This window comes from Jaculus jaculus, chromosome 3 (genome assembly GCF_020740685.1).
Source record: "Jaculus jaculus isolate mJacJac1 chromosome 3, mJacJac1.mat.Y.cur, whole genome shotgun sequence".
Lineage (NCBI taxonomy): Eukaryota > Metazoa > Chordata > Mammalia > Rodentia > Dipodidae > Jaculus > Jaculus jaculus.
In genome coordinates this window covers 53,987,798-53,993,797 of record NC_059104.1, presented here as the reverse complement: position 1 = coordinate 53,993,797, position 6,000 = coordinate 53,987,798, and positions in this window count along the sequence as shown.

The following is a 6,000-nucleotide window of genomic DNA, read 5'->3' as shown; positions in this document are numbered from 1 at the left end:
TTTACTTACATTTGGTCTTGCTTAATTTATGTTTCTTTCTTCTGATATTTGTCTACTATACTTCTATAACCATCATTCTGAAAGTGAGAGCTTAGCATCACACTTTCTGGCCACTAATTCACTTGCATTTGTTGTCTTCAGCAGTAGTGTCTTACCACTAACCTTTGATGGGTCATCAAGTACTCTGACAGAAATCTGTCTTTCTTTCAGGAAAACTTGTATGTCTCTCTGATCAAAAGCTCATTGTGAATGATAGCCACATGCTGGTACTTGGAGTTACAGGTCAGTACCCACTAAGAGAAGGAGGAGAAAGATAACTAATATAAAATAGTTAGAGAGGAGAGAGAGAGAGAGAGAGAGAGAGAGAGAGAGAGAGAGAGAGAGGCTGTAGAAGATTAAGGTCAGTCTTCATTGTACCCTCTCCAGTGCCTTGTGGCTCAGGTGTTTCCTCTAAGGGCCTGGTGAAGGTTCAAACATTTTGTCTGCTTTTTAGGATGTAGAATTTTATGGGACTCATTTTTGATTAATCTTGCTCACCAGTTTTCATATACTTGGACTATATCAATTAGGTTTCCTCTTACTGATTTTTTTTTTAATAGGGTCTCACTCTAGCCCAGGATAACCTGGAATTCACCATGTAATGTCAGGGTGGCCTCAGACTCACAGCAATCCCCCTACCTCTGCCTCCCAAGTGCCGACTGATCAGTTTTTGCTTTAATATATAATTTGAATTACTTCCTTACAACCCAATTCTTGTATGCATATTTAATTTCTCCAAAGAGAATACACTGTGAGAGGCAGGTGTGAAAATTATCCCTTGCAATGCACTTTCCCTCTGTGGTTTCCTCCTGAATTATCTCTTATTTATATTACTATGCTATTATTTAGAAAATAATAATAGGGGATATGATATTAATTTCAAAACTAAAATTATGTGACATGGCTATAATTCAAGTTAACATTTGTCATTTAAGCCAACATTGGATTTTTCTCCAAGACCAATATATCCATTTTACTCTGATTAACTCTGATGATTAAAGAGCAATAGGATTATAAAACTCGCAAGTCCACCTGTTTTTGTGACATGATATATTAACATTTTTATCACTGTGTTCCAAATTAGCAAAAGCTTCATAGCTTAAAGCAGCAGTCACTTATTATCTAATTGTTTCTATGAATCTTGAATGACACAGTTTTGCTGACTCTTCTGCTCAGTGTCCTAGCTGAGTGAAATGAAAGTGTTGCTCCAGCCCACATCTCACCTGGAGGTTCCACGTTTTGTCAAAACTCCCTGGTTTGTTAGTGAATTCCATTCATATGGTGGCAGGACTGTGGATCCTAACTCCTGGAGTTCTCAGCTCTTAGAAGCCACCTAGCATCCCTGCTGCAAGATGCACTCCATGATATTTAGTTTTTCCCAGAAGAGCAGCAATAGGATCTCTGCTGCTTTTGCAACTGGACTCGAGTAAATGTCAAACTCACATCCCACTAAATCCATGGCTATTGCCCTACTTAAAAGTAAGAAACTGTACAAGTTGCTTATAATAGGAAGGCAAACGTGGAAGTCTACCTACAACGAATGCAAAACAGTACTGTGTACATTGTAAAAGCCCTCATTCCCCTACATTGAAAAGTGTAAATAAAATGAATCTTCCTAACATTATTTTATGATATCTACCATTCGTTGCTTAATAATTAATTATGAAAAACACAAAGGTCCATTCTATTCTATTGTATGGTTGATTTTTCTTCTCTTACGGCAATCAAAACAGACATTTGGTGCTGGAAAGATGGCTTAGCACTTAAGGCACTGGCCTGAGAAGCCTGAGAACTCAAGTTCAATTCCCAAGAGCCCACATAAGCCAGATGCACAAGGTGGTGCATGCATCTGGAGTTCTTTTGCAGCGCTTAGACAGAAACCCTGGCACACCCATTCCCCCCACCTCTCATATGAATGAATATGTAAAATTTTAAAAAGCAGACATGTTTATCAGATTCTTGCTACAAAAATACTTCATATTTATTGAAAAAAAAGTGAAAAATGCAGATGCTCTAGTACTTTAAAATGCAATGCATAGCTTTTAAACACTGGTCACTAAATATAGAATTATATTCAAATGACAAATTATCACATACTAGTTTTAAAAAATCTATATTAGGTGCCTTCTTAACATAGTAGGTAGCATGCCAGTATCACAAAAAAACCTGCCTTGACTACTGTATCTAAAAGAATAAAAAAGTAAAACAATGTATAGAAATATTGTGAAATCAAGTGAGGGAAAGCTATTCAACCACTCTGTCATGAGAAAAGTACATAGTGTACCGCCTTCTCTGTGACAGGCCCTGTCACCTGCAGTGGAAAGTCATTACTGTTTGTGCATTTTGTGTGAGTTCTGCACCTTCTAATGTATAATTATCAAAACCACTTCATAAGAGTAGGATGAGAGAAACTTAATTCATCACCAGGCCATTTTATATCACTGTTAAAGGAACACATGAGATATCATGATTTTCTAAAAAGGAGAACTCTATCCCTGACTCCCTTACTTGTCCACAACCCAGCATACTAAGTAAATTTCTATTATATGAATTGTTTTAGAAGTTTTTTTTTTAATTATACATTTTTCTTACAGATAGCACAATTATAGTTTGTCAGTTTCAAAACTGATATTTATATTTTTTTAATTTTTGTTTTTTGAAGTAGGGTTTCACTCTAGCTCAGGCTGACCTGGAATTAACTCTGTAGTCTCAGGGTGGCCTTGAACTCATGGTGATCCTCCTACCTCTGCCTCCTGAGTGCTGGGATTAAAGGCATGCACCACCATGCCCAGCTTCAAAAATGATAATTTAAAGACAATAAAAAAATAAAGACAATGAAGAGGGAAAGAATACCTGAGATATTATAAAATTTTCTGAGAAACTGTTAAATATTCTTATAATTATTAGATAATAACATTTTTTAAATGATCATATTTCTATATATAACTTATATTTAAGAATATGATAATTCGGAACACAAGTATATTTTTAAAATAATTGAATCTGTTACAATCTCTTGCACAAATAGAGGCTGTTTTCAGATTTTCTATTTCTAGTAAGAGCAGTCTCAATATTGGAAATATGCCTCACTCTGAAGACATTAATGACATCAGGATGAAATACATTATTTAATTTTCTTAAGAATATGGATAATAAGAAGATCAGAAATTATGCAAGGAAAAGAACTCAGAGAAATAAGTGAATTCTAAATCTCATTTTGCCCTAAAGGCATTTATATGTTTCTGAGACTGAAATTCAGCACTGATTAAGCATTATTGAATGAAATTCTTACACCATTGAGAAACTAGAAAATAACAAATAAGCAAACAACAATAATAAGCAATAAAATAACCCACCAGTATGTTGAGACCCCCAAAAGTACCTCTCCAACAAGAGTGAAAATCAGAAAATCTCCCTTCCCCAAATTTTATGTATAAAACTTATTAAAACTTATACTACTAAATTTGTTTTAGATGGTCCTCAATCAGTATTATTTGGAGATTTTTTTTAGAAGTAGATGTTTATATTTTCCCAAGAAAAAGAACCTTCAATTTAAACATCAAATTATTGCTACACCCCATGGTCATCACTTGGTCAATGATAACTGGATATAACAGAAAACACATAGAAGACACAATGAATGTGAACATCTGGAGAAATTTAAACAAAATTTAAAAAACAAAATATGGGTCATAAAATCTCCACTTATTATTATAACAATCAAATTAACTTTGTATAAATAAAGATTAGAATGAGTTTAAAACTAAAACTATATAAATGATCAAAGCAAATGTGGAGAAAGTATGTCCATATTTTTAGAGTGAAACAGGATAATTGAAAAATATTGAACATAGCTAAAGAAAAATGATAAATTCACTGATAGAGGAGGAAAATATTTTAATAGCAAAGAAAGAAAATGCCACAGATATTAGTTCCTCAATATTAACAGTGCCACCTTCTCCACTAGGATAAGAGCACAAATCATTTTCACAGTCTTTCTGGAATTAAGGATACATTCTTTTATAGGCAGACTAAACCAAGTTAATAAAAATTTCCAAGCCTAAATTTGGTTTTTCTTTCACATGAAAAGTTCTGTAATATTCATCACTTTACTAAAATGAAGCAGGTACATTCTGATAAGAAAAATCTGGGTTTATCTCTATTCCTAATGTGAATACATAAAATCTCAGAGGCAAAAATGCTGGGTAAATAACAAATTTTAAAATGGGTATCAAGAGCTAGATGTTGTAATTCTTTTTAAAATATAAACATTGAAACCTTAGATCTGGGGCTGGGGAGATGGTCCTCTGGTTAAAAGTGCTTGTTGCCCAAGTAGGATGATCAGAGTTCCCATCCCCAAACACACAATGGTGCACATGTGCTTAATCCCAATGCATTTACAGCAATCGGGAGCATCGTTGGGAGAATACTAAAGAATGGAGAGACAGCTAGTCAGGTGATTGCAGTGCCAAAAGCAATAAAAAGAGAGACCATATCTCAAACAAAGTGGAATAAGATGAACATCCCGAGGTTATCCTCTGACTTCTGCATGTATCCATGGTATACGTGTCACAAATGTGTGTACACATGCACACACGTGAAACCTAAACCCTGGGTACATTGAAAATAATTTGTTTGAACATTAAAGACCATGCAAGGTTTGGTTATGTCTTTTCCTTTATTAATGAATTATCAAAATTCTCTGTTGTTTGGCCGGAAAAAAAAAAAAAAACTCAAAGAACAAAATGGAAATGACAGTAAAGTCTATTCCAATTCCATTCTGTAAATATTCTACAATGAATAGATTAATTTGAACATAAAGGTACAATGAAGTCAATACTGTTAACTCATGGGAAAAATAATTATAATCAGGTCAATTCTTGTATAGGAGTATCATTTATTTTGTCATATAAAAGAAATGTAAGACAATTAAGAGTTTCCAAATTAGCTTGATGGGAGAAAACATACAATAGAGTAATCCATTACTTACTAATGAAATTAAATTCCATAAAGGAGTTCCTCTAAGGAATTTTCTTTTGAAATAATATTTATATACAGTTTAGTAGAGGTGAACATTGATTGCTTATCTCAATTGCAAATTTAGAAAGTTCCCCAGAGGAAAAAGCACATAGATTGTTTGACTGGATTGTTGTGGGTGGTTTTAAATTATGATGAAAGGCAATGTAAAAATAGAAACCATGGTTTGCTTGAAGGGGAAAGTTACTAATTTGCTTTTCTTCTAAAAAGTCAATGAAATTTGAATTTACATTGTGCTTCCAAATTGGCAATGACAAAGCAGAAAATAAATTAATCAACTTGTTATTTGCTTTAATATTTTGAGTTTTAACCCAGCTACTAAATTTAAGTACTGAATGCATAGCTGAAATTCTTACCAAGGAGCAATACTTGAGAAAAATGGACATAAAATAACAGATGCTGTTAACTATGTAGTATTATAAATTTAGAACAGTTAATACAGATGTGCAGAACAGTAGAATACATTTTTGTTAACAATGAGAAGTTGTCAATAGTGTGTTGGATTCTTGATACTTATAGAAATTTCATTGGCATAGAATAGTTTTAAACTTAAAATAGCCTATCATTTAGGCATTTAAATAAATTCTAATATTAAACAGATGCTTACAAATAGACATGTCCTGTCATGTAATTTACTACAAATAAGAAAAATTACAAATACCTAAAAATCTTTCCAATAATAATTGCATTTCTCTGAATAAAATGAACAAGTTTAGTTATATAGGTAAATAGATGAAGAAGTACACCATGATTATATAGTAAGGAAACAGAACTGCCATGTAAAATGAAGTCTGAGTGTTAGGAAGTGACCCAATGGAAAGAATACAAACAATGGATTCCAGGCAATACAGATGTTATTTTCTTCAGAGAGAATTTGGGTATTTAAATAATGCAGAATCCCATATGTTTGGAACTCTGAAAATT